The following is a 20,894-nucleotide window of genomic DNA, read 5'->3' as shown; positions in this document are numbered from 1 at the left end:
CACCAGAAAAAGTGTGTGTCTCTGTCCTGGAAGTCTCAGAAAAAGTCTTGCAGCATCTTTGGCTGGGTTGGGTCACTTGCCCATCCCTAAACAAATTAGCCTGGCGTGGGGAGTGTGATGAGTTGATTGGCTCAGGCCTGTGTCCAGTGCACTGCCTGAAGTTGGGGTGAGGCCAGAGCCACCAAAACCACACTGTCTGAAAGTATAGTTACAGTGAGTGATTAGGAATATTGGAAAGTTGGTAAAAAAAAAGTGAAATTTCAAGTTGATGATGAGGTTGGGGAAAAGGTCCTCCATGTGGGTGGTAGTCGATACTACCTAGGGTTGAATTTTGTGGTGGTGCAGAAATAATTTTTTTACTAGATTTCCATTAGGGCCACTGTGCACAGAGGTGGTAGAATAAATGCCATAGCTGACAACATGTAGGGTCTAGCTCACCTCAGCCTTTATAGTCTGGGCTACCAGCTAACACTCTTGGGGCACTTGGGGCCTGAGCCCAAGTTGACACCGATAAAACCACAGAACCGTGTTAGCTGTTAATTCCTTTCATGGCTTTCATGGCTGTCACCCTTAGGTCCAGAGTGCAGGCTCTTCAGGCATCTCTTTTTTATGCTTTTCCATCTACTCTGTACATTCTTTTCTCTGAGTCATCTCATTCCTTCTCGGTGCTGACCTCTCTTACAGCCTTCAACAGCTGCTCCCTGGAAATCTAACCCTATTCTCTACAACATCCTCAACTTCTTCTCAGAACTCATTATGTTCTTGTCTTAATGTAAACTTGGCTTTTCTTTGACATCATCCCTTTTCAGGTAGCTTTTTAAAAAAGATACTGGCTATTCTTTCTCCACCTGTATCTCTTGGCCAGCAAGTGATACTCACTTAGATCTTCATTGTCACCCTCAAACCTTGACTTTCCAATCATATCCCCAAAGCCCTCTCTGTTTGGGTTGTATGATACCCAACTCTAGCACCCACTACTCTGCCTCAGCTACTCTGGTCACTTCCACTGTCACTGAAGATAATGACAAGTAGTCCCTCATCAAGAAGGATATGAAATGAAAATGCTCTTTCCCCCATGTCTTCCAGTCCCCCATTCCCCCTCTCTGGAAACAACTATTTTCACCAATTTTTTTATTTATTCCAGATATATTTTATGCAAATGTAATTGCTGGGAAGCAAAACCTCAGCAGATTGAGATAATGCTCCTGAGAATGGCAGCTTTGCACCTTATTTTATACAGTATAATCAAAAGAGAAGACGTAAGTGGGTTACATGAAATCCATTAGTGATAGATTAGGGGGGCGGGAGAAAGCAAAGGAGGGGGACCTCTGGGATTGGATGACAAGTAAGATGATGGACACATGCTTCTCTTACATAGGGGGGTACAGGATAGTTAGCAGAAAACAATTAACATGATATTAATAACAATGAGGGGCTTCATGGTCTCTGTCTTTCATCCTGGTGCATAGGTTGTGTCCTTTTCACGGAGCAGGGTGGTCCTTGGGCGGGGGGGGGAGGGGGGGTCCCTGCCGGCAGGTGGCCCACAGCGCCCAGCTAGGCCCCGGTCACCGACCAGGGTCAGCCGCTGACCATGCCGGACAAGCACCAGCACTTCCAGGAACCCGAGGTGGGCTGCTCTGGGAAATACTTCCTGTTCAGCTTCAACATTGTCCTCCGAGTGCTAGGAGCCCTGTTCCTGGCCCTCGGCCTCCGTTCTCTCCAACATCTCAGCGATGACAGATCTGGGAGGCCTTGGCCCCCTGTGGGTGTTTGTGGTTGGAGGCGTCATGTCAGCGCTGGGTTTTGCTGGCGGCATGGGGCGCTCCAGAGAACACCTTCCTGCTCAAGTTGTTCTCAGTGTTCTTCAGCCTCATCTTCCTCCCGGAGCTTGCGACAGGGATCCTGGTCTTCGCCCTCAAGGACTGGCTACCAGACCAGCTCAACCTCTTCATCAACAACAACGTCAAGGCCGATCAGGATGACACTGACCTCCAGAGCCCCGCTGACTTTGCTCAGGAATACTGGTCCTGCTGCGGAGCCCGAGGGCCCAACGACTGGAACCTCAGTATCTATTTCAATTGCACTGACTCGAACCCGAGCCGGGAGCGCTGTGGGGTGCCCTTCCCCTGCTGCGTGAGAAACCCTGTGGAAGATGTTCTCAACACCCACTGTGGCTACAGCGTCTGGCTCAAACCGGAGCTGGAGCAGCAGGGCTCCGTCCACACTGAAGGCTGTGTGGGCCCGTTTGAGAAGCGGCTGCAGGACAACCTGATGGTCGTGGCCGGGGTCTTTGTAGGCGTCGCCCTCCTACCGACCTTTGGCATCTGCCTGGCCCACAACCTCGTAAGCAACATCAGGGCAGTGAAGGCCAACTGGTAAAGCTACCACGCTGGCCATGGCTACCCACCTGGCCTTCCCAGGGACTGCCGCTGTGCTGTGATGGGCATGGCCGCAGGAGGCATTTCTGCTCGGGCCTGAGCCCCATGTCGGGCTCGTGTGTGCTATGTGCCCACAGAGAAAGCCGCATGACTCTGCCTGGGCTGCCTGTTCTGGACTTGTGTGCACGGAGGGTGTGTGTTAGTGCATGCACAGGGAGCCACTGTCCTGGCTCTTGTTGTGTGGTGGGCTCTCCAGGGGACTGGGAAGGGTGCAGGCTGGGACACAGCTTTCTGCACGGTGGTATGGGGCGGGCGTCCGGGCCTGCTTTTGCCTGAGATATGGCCTCATGCAGCTTCAGAGCTCTCTTCTCTATTAGCTGTGACCTTGACCCTTCCAGGATCCCACTTCAGCCTAGTGTATCAGACTCTAAAACGAGTCCAAGAATTTTCTCTCCCTTGCTTGCCTCTCAGGCTCAAACATGATGATGGCTACAAACTACTCAAATGAATAAAACCTAAACCCCCTCCCCCCAGAAAACATTTTAATTTCGGACCATCCTTTGTGGTTATTTTCAATCTCTGATTTTGTAAGGCCCCCAGCAGGCCTCCTCTTAGTTTGTCAGGTTAATATGTGGCCCCCTTCCATTCCCATTAACAAAACACTTAGAATACTTTTTAAAATATATGTATACTTTTATTGATTTTTATTTATTTTTTTAAATCCTTACCTGAGGATACTTTATTTCCATTTTTATCTTCAGATAAAGTGGGAGAAAGAGAGAGAGAAAGAAAGAGAGAGAGAGAGAGAGAGAGAGAGAGAGAGATTGATTGGTTGTCTTCCACATGACCCCAACCAGAGCCAGGATCGAACCGCAACTGAGTTATGTGCCCTTGATCAGAATCGAACCTGTGACTCTTTGGTCCGAGGGCCAACATTCTACCGCTGAGCCGAACTGGTCAGGATACTTTTATTTGTCTTTAGAGAGAGAGGAAGGGAGAGGGAGAAAGAGATAGAAATATTGATGTGAGAGAGAACCATCAATCAGCTGCCTCCTGCACGCCCCTCACTGGGGATTGAGCCTGAAACCAGGAATAAAACCAGGACCTCTCAGTCCATGGGATGATGCTCAATCCACTGAGCCACACCAGCTGGGCTAGAATACCTTTTCTTATTAGTACATACACATTTTCCTTTTTAAAACAAAGTCTTCTGCCATTGCACGTAAGGCTGCTATAAATAACATTTTACCTCTGTCATTTTTTATATTTGCAAGTTATTTGTGGCATCAGTTCTTAGAAGGTTGCTGGGTCAAAACTTACTTTTAAGTTGTAGTAGATATTGACAAAATTGATCTCCACAGGCGGTGTGCTGATTTACATGCATCAGCAATGTTTGCGTCAGTTTCCGATTATCCTTGCCAACAACATATTTTATTCATTTTTTCACCTTTGCCAATTTGATCATCGAACAATGTTTCGTGGAAGTTTTAATCTGTGATTTTCCGGCTTTGAGTGAGGCTGTGCATCTGGTCAAATCTTTAACACTCCTCTTTTCTGTGAATTGTTAGCCATCTCCTTTGCCTGTTGTGATATTGTGATTTATAATAAGAAATATATATTTTGGTCTTGGTTCCTGTTTTTGACACAGGGCTCCTTTGGAATTTTCTAATGGATGAGAGCAATATAGGTGTTCTTTGTATGTTAATGAGGTGACTTTTGGCACTTAAGGTTGGGGGCTGGTTGGCTGAGAACCAAACATGTGATTAGAGGGTTTGAACTTTCAGTTTCATCCCCTCCTGGCCTCCAGGCAGGGGACAGGAAAAGGGCTTGAGGTCGAATCACTCATCAGTCACCAATGATTTAATCAACCACAGCTATGGAATCATCGATTAAAAATCCCAAAGGACAAGGTCTGGAGAGCTTCTGGGGGGGTGAACCAGAGCTCTTCCAGGTGCCACTGTGCTGGACCCCAAACTCCTCAAGGACAGAAAAGGCTCCTTTGCCCTGTGTATCTCTTGATCTGGCTGTGAACTTTATCCTTTAATATCTTTTGTAATAAAGCTGTAATCTCATGAGTAAACGGGTTTCCCATGCTTGTGAGCTGCTCTAGCAAATTGAACCCAAGGAGGAGGTAATGGGAACCTCCGATTTGTAGCTTTTTGGTCAGAAGCATACATAAAAGCTAAACTTGGGACTGGCATCTGAAGGGAGGGCAGTCTTGTGGGCCTGACTTACCCTGTGGAACCTGATGCCCTCTCTGGGTAGATGACGTCAGAATTGAGTCGAACTGAAGAACACACAGCAGATGTCAGAGAATTGCTTGGTGGTGTGGTGTGTCACGTGTCAGAGGGTTAGTGCAGAACCCTCACCTATTTTCCTGTTTTATCTCAGGTCTTGTATGATAAGGAAACTAGACCTCTACTGAAATGCGAGTTGCAGTATATTTCTTCCTAGTTTGTTGACTTGCCATTTGGTTTTGATGTTTCTCGTGTAGAACAATTTTATTTGCATATTGCTTAGTTGGTCAATCTTTCCATTTTGCTATCTATATTTTATATTATACCAGTACTTTTTCTAGTTTGAGATAATTTAAAAATTGTACTCCATGGTGGCTATAGTTAATAATACTGAATCGCGTATTTGAAAGTTACTAAGAGGGTAGATCTTAAAAATTGTGTCACAAAAAATAATTTTTGTAACTAAGTATTGTGACAGACATTAACTAGACTTATGGTGGTGATCATTTTGCAATATATATAAATATTGAGTCATTATGCTGTATACATTAAATTAGTGCAATGTTATATGTCAATTGTATCTCAATATATATAAAAAAATTCATATTAGTTTTGGTAGAAAAGAAATACTTAAAATGTATTTAATTTTTGTAAAACTTGATTAAGGAGCTTCCAATATTCCACTTAATATAAATTTTGTCACTAAATGGCAACTAAGAAAAAAATTTCCTTTGCTTCTTCTAGTATTTCAACTTTTTTTTTTTTTTTAGGTTATTAATCTTTAATTAGAAAGCAGGCCTAGAGTTGTCATTTGAAGTAGTCATGTTAGCTGGTGAAGGGATATTTGGTTATCTTTTTGTGATTGCACAATGTGTTTTTATCTGTTCAGGCATGATTCTTTCCTTCTTCCGTTCCGTCAGAGAGAGAGAGATCTCATCGGTCAATATATTATGACGTTGCTTAATGTCATAAAATCAGGACATCCAAGCTAGATAACAACTGTGACTCTCAGGGCTGCTTTTCTTTTTAGTGCTGCACCTGATCATAATCAAGATGGTAGGTAAAAGGAGACTGCTTATATGACAACTGGCAGTCCCTGGTACTGCTAATTCCAACTGTGTACATGTTCCTCACAAAGGGCTGGCAAGTTCAGTCTTGGAGCAAAAACACAGGTGGCCCAAAACACACACACACACGCGCGCACACACACACACACACACACACAAGTGGCCTGCCTGGAGGTGGCAAATACACAAATGATACTGAACTGGTGCGTGTCTCTCTGGCAGTGAAGGACTTGTAGTGACACCTTCTGGCCCAGCACTTTGTCCCTGAGGACCAGAGGCCAAAGCCCTGACCCCTGGACAGATCGCGAGCCAGGTGGGGCTACTTAACCCTGCGGAGCAGCGACCCCAGAGCAGGGAGCACCCCTCTGTCCACTTCTCAAGCCGTTGGAGCATTATCCGTCCCCGATTCCCTTTCCACCTCGGCAGGAAACGGCTCTCATTTTCTCTTCTCAGGCTGGTCTTCAACCCAGGCGTCCTTTGGGCTCACCGTTTGGGGGCTCTCCTAGTCAGTATCTCCAAGGACTCAGGAGCGTCGGGAGACACTTGCCTCCCCTCATGCCGGCTCGCCCCGGCTCGCTAATCCCCTCCCCACCCCTAGTATTTCAACTTTTTATGTGTTTATTTGTATACACACATCCTTGGTCTATCTAGAATCCTAGTCTTTCTAACTCCTGCCACGGTGGGGGATCACTCAGCATTAAAGACCTTCTCAACCTTCTACCAGTCACTGTCTTTGATCTGCTTTGCTCAGACAGCCCCTCCCTTCTAGCCTCTGTTCAGCATATCTCAGAACTTTTCGTCACTTAGGAGACCCTTTTCCTTTTCCAAAAACTTGAAACTTTTCACATTCCACCAACTCATCACGACCCCTTATTCTTCTAGGTCTCTTGCTCTCTTAATTGGATTGCTAATTTAAATAGTTTAATCAAGATCTCTGACCCTAAATATCTCCCCTTTTTCTCCTATTGTCTGCCTCTCCTAGGTAGGTCCATGAATGCTTTTCATGTGTCCTAAACATTTTTGCCTCCATTGGCCTCTTGCCCACTAAAAATTAAAATAAAATTGAGTTATAGTTCATAACTACATTTATATAAATATGATGAAAAAAATAAGCCGACAGCCTGGCCGTTGTGGCTCAGTGGTTGAGCATCGACCCATGCACCAAGAAGTCACCAGTTCAGTTCCCGGTCAGGGCACATGCCCAGGTTGTGGGACTGATCCTCAGTGGGGGCATGTAGGAGGCAGCCAACTGATGTTCTCTCTCATCGATGTTTCTATCTCTCTTAAAATCAATAAAGAAAAAAAATTTTTTTTTTTTAAAGCTGATAAACAAAATAGATCCAGAGACATGGAAGTTGGGAACAGACTGACAAATCTCAAAGGGAAGGGGGTGTGGGGTGGGGTGGGAAGAGATAAGTCAAAAAATGTATATTCAAATATCCACCACCAATGGGCACAGACAACAGTGCCGTGCAGGTAGCGGGAGACGAGAGCCGGAAGGAGGTGTCAATGGGGGAAAAAAAGGAGAGACATCTGTAATACTTTCAACAATAAAGATAAATTTTTTTAAAAGATAAATATATTTACATACATATTTAACATTTTCTTTGACCTTAAAGTTTATTTTCCTTCTGTTTCTAAAAGAAATTAAAACATTTTTGTGGGCCTTAAGCTCTGTGCTTTAAGCATCCTTCAACCCTGCTTCTAGGTGCTGATTTACTGCTTTAATCACTTTCTCAACACCGTCCTCCACTCTTTCGGCTCCTTGTTTTTCTGTGTGTCTGTATCGCCAAACCTCAAACTGATATGAATCTTTTGAGCTCTATTAGAGAAAAATCATAAAGGGGATTGGTGTCATCACAGATTTAGGATCTATGACATGAACTGGGCCTTCAACATGTTCATCTATTTTTCTACGTGTTCCTGAACAATTACCTGTTTCATTCCTCATGTTTGCTATTTCAAGTCATTCAGCATTCTAGTCAACTAAGAGAAAATAAAGCATGAGCCCTTTTAACTCCCCATTCTTCCATGTTCTGATTAGCCTTGGCTGGGTAACAAAACATTCCAAGATTCAGTGGCTTAAAAGAAAAATTATTTTTCTCTTAAGATTTTGTGGGTTGACAGGCACAGCTGGGCAGTTCTTGCTTTGGGTCTCTCATGTGTTTGCACTTCACCTACAGTCAGTTTGATCGAGAGCAATGGGAGATTTGACTGAGCTGGATGCGCAACATGTGGCTCTCACGTGCTGCCAGTTGATGCTCGTAGTAAGCAAGGAGCGAGGGTAGGGCTGTCAACCAGAGTACACACATGGGGCTAGCCTCTCCGTGTGGCTCCATTGGCTGTTCACAGCCTGGTGGCTGGGTCTGAAAGGGAGACCCCTGAGAGCAAGCACTCCAAATCTAGGTGATAAGCCATGGAAGTCCCAGAATGTCAGTTCTACGGCATTCTATTGGTTAAGCAAAGCACGAAGAAGAATCTAGATTCAAGGGTAGGAGAAAGACTCCATCTTTTGATGGAAGAGTGGGACAGTTACAGTACTGAAGAATATATGGATGGGAAAATGCAACCTGCAATATGCTAACACAAAATCGGTTGCTTCTATACCCATTTTCGCTTTCTTCATTCCCCTCTCTGAGGAAATTGCGTCTATCTTCATAGCTGACCTTTTTTTTTTTTTTTTTATCCTCACCTGAGGACATTTTTTCATTTTTTATTCAGATAGAGTCGGAGGGAGAGAGAGGAAGAGAGAGAGAGAGAGAGAGAGAGAGAGAGAGAGACATTGAAACATTGACGTGAAAGGGACACATCGAGTGGCTGCCACTCGGACAACCCAACCTGGGTTGGGCCAGGGACAAACTGCAACCGAGGTACGTGCCATTAGCGGGAACCAAACCCAGGTCTCTCTGGGCTGCAGGCCGATGCTCTAACTGCTGAGCCAAACCGGCCAGGGCCATAGCTGATCTTTTAACACAGCAGCTAGCTTTGTGCTTAGCCTTGCCCACCTCTTCAGAAACCTCATTTTATCAAGTATCTCTCTTCTTGTGTGCTCAGTCTTTTTTCTCTACTGGTTGTTTTATGAATATCCTCAAGTCTCCCCTTTAAGAATGAAAATTTTGCCCTGGCCGGTGTGTTAAGTGGTTAGAGCATCGGCCTGTGCACGGAAGGGTCTCAGTTTTGATTCCCAGTCAAGGGCATGTACCTGGGTTGCAGATTTGATCCCCCACCCTGGTCTGGGCGCATGTGTGAGGAAACCAATCAATGTGTCCCTCTCACATTGATGTTTCTCTCTCTCTCTTTCTCCCTCCTTTCCACTCTCTCTAAAATAAATAAATAAATAAATAAATAAATAAATAAATAAATAAATAAATAAAATATCCTCAGGTAAAGATTAACAAACAAACAAACAAAGAATAAAAAGTTTATCTCCACTCTAAATAATTGCCTTATATTTCTCTATGTACAGACATGATTTTTGAAAATTGGGTCTATCATTGATTTTGTCTTTCTGCCTTCCCATTCACTGTTCAATCTACTGCATACTGGACAAGGGTTGCCATCCCTAACACCAGATTCAAACTATTCTTGTGGTTATTAAAGACTTCATAATTCCCTAGTCCAACAGGCATTTAAAAAATCTTTTATCTCAAACTTTCGGTAATATTTAAAGATGTTGGTTGCTACCTCGTTCTTGAGATGATGCATAGGCTTCATGAATCCTCTACTGATTTCCTATATGACTTCTTGGCTCTATGTAGATAGTGAAGTCTTAGAGAATGAAAGGAAAGAGTAGGATGGTATGTCAGTTTCCTGTGGCTCTGTAACACTACACACTTGGTGGTTTAAAGCAATAGGAACTTGCCCTTTCTCAGTTATGGAGCCCAGCAGTCCAAAATCAGTGGCACTGGGCTGAGCTCAAGGTGCTGGCAGGCTGTTCGCCCTCCAAGGTTCCAAGAGAGAATAAATCCCCTTTCTCTTCCGGCTTCTGACTGCTAGTGGCATTCCTTGGCTTGTGATCACTTCAATTTTCAAGTCTAGCAGGTTAAATCTCTCTGTTCTGTCTTGACACTGCCTTTTTCTGTGTATGCCCCCTCCCCCTCCCCACCTGTCTCCTATAAAGACATATGTGAGAGCATTTAGGGCCCACACAGATAATCCATGACAAGCTCCTCATCTTAATTTAATCAATTCAAATACTTTCCCAAATAGGTAACATTTACAGGTTCCAGGGATTAGGGCATGGGTACATGTAGGGGTTCCATTTCTTAGCTTATCATAGATGAAAGAGAAAACGAACCTAGTAATTCAAAATCTTACAGAAGGTCATGGACAACTGGCTGAGATGAACCTAGCTAATATAAGCAAAACGTGAATTTCAGAAGAGCAATGGACATTATTATTTAGCGAGAGAGAGAAAGGGGGAGAGAGAGAGAGGCATCGATTTGTTGTGTCACTTATTGATGCATTTACTAGTTGGTTCTTGTATATGCCCTGAGTGGAGATCAAACCCGAAACCTTGGCTCACTGGGAAGACACTCTAACCAACTGAGCTACCGGCCAGGGCAGCATTGGAAATTATTGAGGGTGTTGTTGTTGTTTTTTCTTTTTAAAGCTGGAAACCAAGTTTGGGAGAATAAAAATGGCAACTCTTGCAGATCTCGGACTAGAAGAAGGAAGAGGCTGTCATGAAATGGGCTGTTAAATTTCAGTTAAGACAAGAAAGTTGAAGTAGCTTTAGATGAGTACCTACCTTGACAGAGCAGTTACAGTGAAGTAAGGGAGGAAGCACTATTAATCAATCTGAAATGTAACTTGTTTAATAGTGATTGTACAAATCATTTATCATGATTTCCAAGTTACTTTCTTAGTACACTATATAGTTAATGCACAATTAATTAATTAAAAGACTACTAAAATTCCAGGCAATAAGGCTTGACTATGCCCTTATTCAAGAACTTTAATTAAATAGAATCAATTGAATTAATGATCTAATGAATGTAATGATCTTAAGAAAGACTTGCAGTCTGATTTCCCCTAGCTGGAGAAAAATTGTCCCAGGAGACTCATTTGAACACTGACCTATCAAGATAAACACACCACACTTGCTTATGTAACCAAGTAGTCATCAGATATACAGCTCCTTAAATCTAATTTATATACCCTTTTCTTCTTTATTTCTCATCTAAAAGGATAAAAATTTAAAAACCAATCAATTGTTAATAACAAAAATCATATTTCATATCATGTATCATGAATTTGCTTTGAAATGTGGGGAAAAGATTTTTAGTGTTGACCATGATAGACTGAAATTTAAAAAGAATAAAGGCAAAAATGCACCATAATTGCTCCTGAAGTAGGGCTGTTATTGATTTCTTCCCCAGCCTCTCCTCAAACAGAAAGTGAAGGGAGAAAAACAGGTTCACCAGCGACTCAGGTATTGGGCAGGAGCTTTGAGTGAAAATCTCTGCCTCATTAAAAACGGTTAAAGAAGCAGCTTGTCCTCAGATAGGAATCATTATTCTCAGTATGAGTTCATGGTCTGAAGTCTTCACCTCTCCAGCAGGGCGTATTCTGTGCAATTTCTAAGAAGTGCTTCTTTAGTGGGAGGGATTTATGTTAAGTTGGTTCAGGAGAGGTAGACAATTGTGGAGCCTTTTTAATGGACTACAAAAGATTGTTGAGTAATTAAATAGATTTCCTTTCCCTTAGACTGTTCCATGGTTTTAAAAACACTCCACTGAGCATGTAAAATCAATTTCCATTACTGGCCTTGACCTTTGCAGTTTTATAAACATGTTTTTTCCCTGGGTTTGGAATGTGGCTCAAAGGCAATAGTAGAAGACTAGAAGATAAGATAGGACATTGTAATGAAAGTTACTGTGTTTACAGTAAAAGTCTTCTTTTCACATAGGCATTCATTCAACTGTGTATGTTATAAATATATTTATATAAACACCTGCTTCTTTATACTACGTAGGTGTATATGCATGGATATTGAAGTCAGGCTTTTAAATTTTTATTGCTCTACAATTAAAAAAAAAATGCACTTGCTTTTCTCTGCTAAAGGTATCTCTTCCTTTCCCAGTCCAAGAAAGTAGCCAAGCCATTGTGTTTCTTTGCCCCAGGGGCTTTTGGTTGCTGGAGTGGAAAGCAGATGTTAACAGAGGACAGCTTCATTCCTTTTTGTTTCGAAACACTAGACCCATCCCAAACCACCTGGAGTGCAAGAGAAGAAAGATGAGGGGCTTTGGGGGGTGGAAATAAAACTGGCCATAGGAAGTCAATTCCTTGAGATGAGCAGGAGGCAGGGATTTGGGGTGGTTTCCGAAGAAGGAAGTACAGGTCCTGCTTGTTACCTTCCGGTTGAGTGGATTTCTATAGGACGTTAGGGAGGAAGGACTTGAGGAGCCATGGTCTCAGGAATTGAGGTGAGGAGAGACCCCTGTTCAAACTTAGCTACATGTACAACTTCCCTCAGGGACCAGGTCATGGGCCTAGACAATGAACAAAGTAGTGAACACCGTGGAGACCACAGTATTTTATTTTATTTTATTTTATTTTATTATTTTATTTTATTTTATTTTATTTTATCCTCACCCAAGGACATTTTTTCCATTTTTTGTTCAGATAGAGTGGGAGGGAGAGAGAAACATCGATGTGAAAGGGATGCACCAAATGGCTGCCACCTGCACAACCAACCAGGGCCGGAGACAAACTGCAAACGAGGTACGTCCCTTAGCGGGAACCGAACCCAGAGACCACAATATTTTAGAATACAGAAGACGGCCCACCCCAACCTTTGTATCACCTGGAAATGGGAGTGGAGGAGGGCAGTCCAGAAATGACGCAAATGGAATTTCCTGCCAGGCACTTTCTGCTCTAAGAATGCAATTTGATTTAAACAAAATAAATGTGATATCTCTTATACCCAGAGTTATGGTGAAATTTTGGTTCTTGATTTTTTTATTTTAGTCATTATCTATTAATATTAATTTATCCCATTTCGGAAGATGATATTTCTTTAGTCCTCATATTCACACCCCACCCCATCACATGCATTCTTTGTTGCTCCCCATCTTTGCGGTATAGTTATTTTATAATTTAGAGAAAAATTATTCTGTTACTATGATGACGTGCATGCTATTTATGGCTTGTAGAACGCAATGATTTATACAAGTAAGATGATTCCTCTCATTCACAACTATGTTTTCCCTGGGTAGCTCAGTTGGTTAGAGTGCCATCCTGATACCCCAAGGTTTCAGGTTTGATCTCTGGTGAGGTCATATACAAGAAGCAACCATTGAATGCATACATAAGTGAAATAATAAATTGATGTTTCTCTCTCTCTCTCAAATCACACTGGATAGTAGATAATTTTGTTCCGGGAAATTACTTAAAATGTTTCTTAAATAATTTTCTCTCCTCATCTTCTCTATCGCGTTTCTTGGGGATTTCTTTTATTTGAATGATGAACTTGTGAACTTGTCCTCTAATTTTCTGATTTTTTTTCCTCCTCTTTTCCATGTTTTTGAATCCTTTTTCTTCTTTGCCACAGATATTTATTTTATTTTATTTTTTTAAACTTATCTTTATTGTTGAATGAATTACAGATGTCCCTCCTTTTCCCCTATTGGCCCCCTCCTCCCCGCGCCCACCCTCCCTCCTGCCTTCCCTACACTAGTAGCTGTGTCCATTGGTTAAGCAATATATGCATATGCGTTCTTTGGTTTATCTATTCCCACCCCCACTCCCCACTATTCCCTTTTAGATTTGTCAGTCTAGCAACCAATTTGTACTTCTTAATCCCTTCACCTTTTCACCCATCTTCCCAGCCCCCCTCCCACCCGGCAACCAACAAACAGTTTTCTGTATCTATGAGTCTGTTTCTGTTCTGCTGGTTCATTTTATTTGTAGATGATGCAATTGTTGATAGATATGTATTTTTTGCCATTTTATTGTTCATATTTTTTAAAATCTTTTTCTTGTTCTCTTTGTCTTTAACCTTTTGCGTTTTGGTTATATGTCTGGTGTGGGGCTCTTGGGGTTTATCTTATTTTGGACTCTCTGTGCTTCCTGGACTTGTATGTCTGTTTCCTTCATCAAGTTACGGGAGTTTTCTGACATTATGTTTTTCAAACAGGGTTTTCAATGTCTTGCTCTCTCTCTTCTCCTTCTGGCACCCCCATGATTTGAATGTTGGTGCACTTGAAGTGGTCCCAGAGGCTCCTTACACGGTTCTCATTTTTTGGATTCTTTCTTCATTTTGCTGTTCTGATCGGGTGTTTTTAGCTTCCTTATATTCCAAATTAATGGTTTGCTTCTTGGCTTTACCTTACTGTACTGTTGATTCCCTGTAAATTATTCTTTATTTCAGTTAGTGCCTCCTTCATTTATGACTGTGCATCCTTCATTTCTGACTGGTCCTCTTTTATGCTCTTGAGGCCCTCACTAAGTTCACTGAGCATCCTTATAACCAGTATAACTCTGCATCTGTTAGATTGTTTATCTCCATTTTGTTTAGTTCTTTTCCTGGAGTTTTGTTATGTTCTTTCATTTGGGACATATTTTTTTGTCTCCTCATTGTGGCTTCCTCCCTGTGTTTGTTTCCATGTATTTGGTAGAGTTGCTACGTATCCTAGGCTTCCTAGGGTGGCCTATTGTAGTAGTAGGTGTCCTGTAGGGTTCAGTGGCACAGCCTCCCTGATCACCCCTGCTGGGTCCTCAAGGTACACCACTTGTGTGGACTATATACCCTTCTGTTGTAATTAAGTCTTGACTGCTGTTGGCACATCAATGGAAGGGATTTACTCAGGCTGATCAGCTGCAAAGACAGGCTGTACCCTCTGACCACTGACCTCTGACTACCTTGGAGGATCAGCTGTGCAGGTGCCCACCACACAGCAAGACTTACTTCAGCAGGGCTCTGGTACCCCCTGAGTCCACTCCTTGAGTGTGTCACTTGTGGAGGTGGTTGGGGGATGGTGCTTCATCATGGTTTGAAGCTGTCCACTGGGTGTACTGGCTCTGGGGCAAGGTCAGCCACTGCCTGTGTTCTACCCAGGGCCACCAGGCATAAGCTACAAAATGACCAGCAGATGGTGCTTCTTGTGCTGGGCTTGGAGGTGCCCAGGCAAAATCAAGTTGTGAACCAAGACTGGCTGCTCCTAGTGCCAGGCCTGGGGCCACTTAGTGAGAGGTATGGGTATTGCTGAGGCAGATGCTGCTTTTTTGAGAGAATTTAGGAAAATCTGAAACAGGAGCCAAGACAGACCATTCCTATGGTAAAGCCACTGGAAACAGCTCGGGTGGGCTCGAAAGTTGGGTGGGGTGGGGCCTCAGGGAATCACCAGGGCGGGGTCAACAGTGTGAGCCAGGTTGCTGGAGTCCCAGATATGGCGGCTGTCGGCTGGCCTTGTAGGGAAAGAGCTCACCAAAGGAACAGCACCGCCAGCAGGTGTATCAGGAAGAAAGCAGCCTCTCCAGCTCTCATCCAGAGGCCAAACTGCTCAGTTCATCCCTCTATGTCTCTGGTGCCTTTCAAGCTGCCTCCCCCATGCTGGAGCCTGGAGCGTGAGAGTCTGAGTGAGTCGTGTGCTGGCCCTTTAAGAGGAGCTGCCTGGGGCTCCAGCAGCTTCAGCCTCAGTTCCTGCTGGTTTTCCAGCCAGAAGTGATGGGGATTCTCTTCCTGGCACTGGAACCCTGAGCGGGGCGCCTGGTGTAGGACGGGGACCCCTCAGTCCTCAGGGAGGACCTTCCCAGCCGAGGTGTCCCCCTGATTTTTATCCGCCACACGTGGGTGTGGGCCCAGCCCGTCCCCTCCGCCCTCCTCCCAGTCTCGGTGTGGCTGCTGCTGTAATCCCGTAGCTGTAGGACTGCCATTCAGCTGGTGTCAGGGGGTCTGAAGGATGGTTGTGCTGTAGTTTAGCTGTAATTTTGATGTGTTTGTGGGAGGAGGCGAGACCGCGGTTACCTACCCGCCATCCTGACCAGAAGTCCCGAATCCTTTCTCTGCTCACTCTCTGCGATTGCTCCAGTTTTATCTTCTAGCATTTCTGTTGACATTTTCATTTATGCCATTATATTTTTAAAATTTCTAGTATGTTATGTTTTTACTTACTGATTTTTTTTTACAACAGGTCATAGTTGTTTCATCGAAACAATGTCTTCTCGTATCTCCATAAATATATTAATGATAATGTATTTTCTTCTCTCTGTTGTCTCTGGTTCTTCTAGTTTGCTTAAACTGTAACTCAGTTCTCTATTTTTTGTATTAAAAGATACCTAAGATATCGGTGATCCTCTGTGTTTGCACATATTTAAGAGTGCGGCAGGCTTGGAGTGTGATATTGTTGACTTTCCTACGGGGCGATCTGTCAAGGTCAGTGTTAATATAACTATGTGATGATGGACATGTTATATATTGACACCGTCCCATATTATAACCACTAGCGCATGTGTCTGTTAATAATTTGAAATGTGGCTAGTGCTACTGCGGAACTGATGCTTTAATTTTACTTAATTTAATTAATCTAAATTTTAATGTAAATCACTACAAGTGGCTAGTGGCTACTGTATTGAACAATGCGGCTTACTCTTTGAATTTGTGTGTGGGGGGGTTGGGAGGGCAGTGAATTCATTAGAGAAATAGCTTTGAACTGCTTTCTGGCCTAATTGCTAGCATTCTAAGAGCCAGGTAGAGGGGGAGGAGGGTGGGGCAGGATGAGTTTTGTTTTCAACATGCCAACCTGGGCCTAATCTTAATTTTCTGCCCTGCATTGCTGCTCCCAGGTCTCTCAGAGCCCTTTGTTTTAACTCTTCTGCAAAATAAACGTTAGGTTTTTACTGCGGGTAGAGAGGAGATTTGAGGCTCTAACTTCTTGTTTGTTTTCTGCTCCACCTCCAATCCACTTCCTGAGCTGCCCAGTGCCTCCAGTCCTCAAGACTTATGTGACCCAGCACTTGGGACCTAGCACTCTTGAATCTGGCACATCAGTTACCTTTCCTTAATCTTTCCAACTTCCAAATTTTGAGGCTGTCATGTCTTTCCTCATTCTTTGTCCTTATGATTTGATGTCCTGGAAAAAAAAAAATTCTTTAACATGTTTTCATGGGGTTTCAGAAAACTATAAAAAACAAATAAGTATTCTTCAGTCACTCAGTCACCTTTGCTCCATAGTTATTTTATTGCATATGTGTTGTCTGAGTTTGTTCGGGAGGCTATAACAAAACTATCATAGCCTGAATGGCCTAACAACTAACATGTGTTCCTCACAGTTCTGGAGGCCAGGAAGTTTAATAACAAGGTGCTGGAAGATTTGGTGTTTGGTGAGGACACTAATTCCATTCATGAGGGCTCCAAAATCTCCTTCCAAAGGCCATACTTCCTAATACCATCACAGCTGGGGTTAGGACTTTAACATAGGAATTTTGGGAAGACCCAAACATTCACTCCATACCACAGGTTTACATTTATAATCTTTGCAATCTATTGCTTACTATACTGCTTTTTAAGTTGATCTTTAAAAGTATTATTTACAATGTCATCCAACTGTTATACTACAGAATTTATACCTCTAGGAACAATTTAAAATCTATATAAAATATTTTTGGCCTTTTTTTTTTTAAGCTGACTTCTACAAGCTCTTTTTAAAAAAATCTTTTTAACCTTTTTTTTCTTTTACTTCTACAAGCTTTTGAACTTACACTTATTGAGACTGAATCAGGGTAATTAAATGGGCCTTTCATAAGAGGAGAGACATTATACAGGTTCAAATATAAGGTGAGCCTTTTTATCTCTAAGAAAAAATTAGAGAAAAATTCTCCCTTTTATTCAGATATATGCAATTAGCCTTTCAAAATAATTGAATAAACCTCTTATAACAAGAGAGACTTTATAAAGACTCAAATATAGGCTAGTTCTTTTTGTTTCCATCGCATAGTTTTGGAGAAAATATCATTTATATTCAAGTTCATATGGTATTTAGGCAAATCTGTGCAAAATATAAAGCATGGGTGTAACTTAAATACATAATCAGTGCTATTGTGTTTTCCTCCTCTTCTCGCACTAAGAAAGTAGTCAATAATTACAAAGGTGGTATTTTCCTGGGGGTGCAGATTAAATTAATATTGATTAAAGAAAATGAGGTACTATTTATTGTTCATCCATGTTTATGGAACTGGGCATAAGCCCAAGATATTTTTCAAGGAATCTATGACAAGGTAGATCAACAGAGTCATGGGTAGAGTAAGCCATTCAACTTGATAAAGTAATACATTTTACATTTGTATTGCAGTTAGGACTTTTTATGGAGTTGGATGGTTTATTTCTGCTGCTCATTTCCTAACTGTAAGCTGACTTAAATTGCAAAATAAAGATGGCCACTCAGCTTCTATCCACCACAGGTGAGCCTAGACGGTCCACACTTAGAACTCCCAAAGGGTGCCCAGTCTTCGTCAAGAACGTCACCTTGCAAAATAAGCAACCAGAGCTGGCTGATTGAGCGAGCACGTCCTTTGGGTGCCAACATGAGTCTCCTCTCAGTGCATTGGTCTTCTGTTTTCGTTAAATCAACAGTTTGACTTGTGTGCAAATCTTAGTGGTTGGCAAATCTAGTTTGTGTTTGTTTTTCTGTTCAACTTCTGGTCGAAGTTATTGCTCCACCACATTGTTCTTCCTTTTCTCTGAACTCCTGCCCCACGTAGGATCTGCACCACAGGATTTAGAATCTAATTCTATAGTGCTGTTATGCTGCTGCTTGCTTCAGACAATTTTGAATCCCTCTCCACCTCCACTGTCCTCCCGCATCTAACTAAATTGTGATGGTTCAGAAGACAAAAGGTATGCATGGTGTGTCTTTGCAACCCGCACGGTGCCCTCTTGTAGAAGTGCTCAGGTTAGGCTATCTCACTGGGAGAGAATCAGGACGTGTGCTACTGTTTATCTTGTACATCCTCTGTGCCAGATGCCATGTAGACACTTTACATAGTATTTCTCCTCCTTACTTAGATGCTGCAAAAGAACTGATATTCTTACCACATTTCTCAGTTGTATCTGACACTCAGAGAAGACAAGTAACTTATATATAAGCTATTATATATCAGACCCAGGATTTAAACCCATGTTCTTTCTGGTACCACAGTCCAACTCGCCTCATTTTCAGAGCTCACGTAGAGTCCAAATAAGCATATTAGAGCAGCATTGCTTAGCTCTCATCTAGATTTCTGTCATTTGGAATACTCACCTAGATGGAATTCAAGTTCTATCCTGCTGACTTCTGATGTTAGGCGACCAACTTTCTGAGCAAAAGTGCTTGTCTCTCTAGGGCCAGTGGAGCCTGATGAGAGACTTGGAGTGTCAAGATATCATAAATGAGCCCTGGCCAATTTGGCTCAGCAGTTAGAGCAGTGGCCCGCAGACCGAAGAGTCTCAGGTTTGATTCCCAGTCAAGGGCAGGTACTTGGGTTGCAGGTTCAATCCCCAGAGGCAACTAATCAATGTGTCTCTCTCATACTGATGTATCTCTCTCTCTCTCTCTCTCTCTCTCCCCCCTTCCCTCCCTCCCACTCTATCTAAAAAATCAATGGAAAAATATTCTTAGGTGAAGATTAACTATGTACATGTACATGTATATCTTTATATCTATCTATCTATCTATCTATCTATCTATCTATCTATCTATCTATCTATCTCATCAATGAACAGCCTGGTTCTGAAACCTGGTATTTCTTTCCCCCAGGTCTGACCATGGCAGGGCCGTTGTGGTAATGTAGGACCTGTAACTTGTCTCTTCTTTTTCTTCTCTGCATTTCATCACTCCTGCATTTTAAAAACACAACTTCCTCTATGACATAATAATGGGTAAGCACTCTGAGTTTTCAAGTGACAAGTGAGTGACAGGAATATTTCATTTGCCTTGGAAAGATACAAATTTCGGGGTCCACTCAGATTCCGGTGACTTTCAGAGAGACAGAGCCGCTGCTCCTTCAGGAAGGCCACCAACGGGAGTGATTTCTGGTGATGCAATGCTGATATTTTAGTATGATCCTGGAGAAGGGAAGAGGGGGGTTTCTCTGGAGCCAGATGAACTCATAATTAGTTCTCACCCAGGCTGCTTAAGCAATTATGGTGAAACCAAATCACATTACTATTTTCTCCTGCTCTTCATAAAAGCCTCAACCCTGCTCCTTCTGCCCCGTAGGGCCCTGGGCTGGCCATTATTTTGATACCACAGATGCTGTTCTTCGCTTTTGTTTCCAGGCTACAACTGTCACTGTGTAAAATAAGAAGTGTGGGGGAAATAATATACACCTCTCGGCCTAGTGCTTCGGCGGCACCTAGCAACCCCGTCTCCAGGCAGGCAGCTCGCATCTCCCTGGTAGTTGATTTCCCACTCACAGCAGAGGCGGTGTGCTCTCTGCAAATAGCCCACATCTTTGCCGGTGCCAGCTTGGCGGTGGGGTGGTGGTGTCATTTGGAGTCCTCGGGGACGTTTGGTTCTTGTTCTGGGAAGACTAGGGCAGAGCAATGGCTATTTCCCCAAAACTGTTGGTGGAATCAGAAATCAGGTTAAGCAGTTCCGTGCCCGAGGTTGCGTAGTCTAAAATCAAAAGCAATGGTTTTCAACCTTTGTTTTGGACAAGAAAATATTAGCTGGCAGTCTTTGTCACATTTCTGACATAAGCTTTCCAGAATGTTCATGACATTCTTTTCTAAAGGATGTTTCTCAGGTATATCTATGTGATGAGCAACCCTTCTGGCCGTTTTGTCCATCCACAAGCCTGGCCAACAACCCACACATCGGCCCGCCCCATAGTTCTCGCCATATCCACCCTCCGCCTCCAAAATATCAGTTGGGCTGAAGAGAGCCCTGCACTGGCTCACCCACCAGCCACGTGGACTTTAGGCTCATGTACCACAGGGCAATACATATGGATGCTGAGATTTGTAATTTGCTTTCTGTAGCTCAGGGAACTGTTCAACATTCTTTGTTTCGTTGCTACTTATATTTGATCGCATTTTAACCCTCCCCCAGAGTATAAGGCTTGAAGAATGAAAGTCACATCTCTTGTGGAAGGAAAACAAGCTTTTCCTGTGATGAGGGATCAAACAGTGGAAGGACTCAAGACTCCTAGGTGCGTGAAGCTCGAGTTGGGAAACTGTGTGCTACCAGCAGAGGGGTAATCCCAAGACATCAGGAAGGGAACCATTTTCA

General features: G+C 43.0%; 1 pseudogene; it reads left to right on the top strand.

The window, feature by feature from the left end:
* Positions 1-1,591: 1,591 nt before the first annotated feature.
* Positions 1,592-2,886, top strand: LOC118617751 (annotated as a pseudogene).
* Positions 2,887-20,894: the final 18,008 nt, after the last annotated feature.

The sequence above is a fragment of the Molossus molossus genome, unplaced genomic scaffold (genome assembly GCF_014108415.1).
Source record: "Molossus molossus isolate mMolMol1 unplaced genomic scaffold, mMolMol1.p scaffold_m16_p_5, whole genome shotgun sequence".
Classification (NCBI taxonomy): domain Eukaryota; kingdom Metazoa; phylum Chordata; class Mammalia; order Chiroptera; family Molossidae; genus Molossus; species Molossus molossus.
This window is presented reverse-complemented; position numbering and strand designations above follow the sequence as displayed.